We start from the raw sequence: 817 nt of genomic DNA on the forward strand, positions 1-817 counted from the left end.
GCCCACCTGATATCCACGTGGGTTATCCGCTGCAACACGTGTGTGGGCGGTGCCTGCGCGCCGGGGCACAGGTGTGCATGACTCCTTGTGTCTGCAACCAGGCGGCCCCGGTTCCCGCCAGGAGGCAGCGTTGGGGTGATCTCAAGAGGAACGGGAAACTCTCTGGTTTTATTTTCCAAACAAATGAATGGTCCCCCTTTTCGGAGGTGAGTGAGGGCTGGGGGAGGTGAGTGAGGGCTGGGACCGTGGCAAGGAGCGAGGATAATTTAGTCCTGGCTCCTACAGGGAGGGGAGGGGCTGTTAGTCCATGCACTCTCCTGCCCACGTCTTCACTGGCTCCCTACTGCCTCTGGGATGAATAGCCGGGCACTTCAGCCTGGGGGACGTCTCCAGCCCCATTCTCCGCTCTCCCTGGTCCCTGCTCCAGCCTAATTCATTACAGCACGTCGGCTGTGATTCCCGGCCACCCCGCCTTTACCCACACGGGACCTGCCACCCGAGACACCTCTCCAGGACCCCAGCTCGCCCTGCTCGTTCCCAGGCTAGTTCTCCAGGACGACGTCCCTGCCTCTCACGGAGGGGCGCCCCGAGTCCTTGGCCTGGTCTCTCTCCAGCCCCAGACCCCTTTCTGTTTTGTGGAACAGCAATTTACACGTGAGGTTCCTCCGCTGAATCGCATCAGTGAACTGCTGGAAGGCCACAAGCTCAAGGGCCGGACTGTGTCTACGTCGCCCTGACACCTGCTTGGCACAGCCCGGGAGGTGCTGTACGTGTTCACTGAAAGTTTGCGGAATACATGAATGACAGCAGGAAAGAA

The sequence above is a fragment of the Tupaia chinensis genome, unplaced genomic scaffold, assembly GCF_000334495.1.
Source record: "Tupaia chinensis unplaced genomic scaffold, TupChi_1.0 Scaffold000320_1, whole genome shotgun sequence".
Classification (NCBI taxonomy): domain Eukaryota; kingdom Metazoa; phylum Chordata; class Mammalia; order Scandentia; family Tupaiidae; genus Tupaia; species Tupaia belangeri.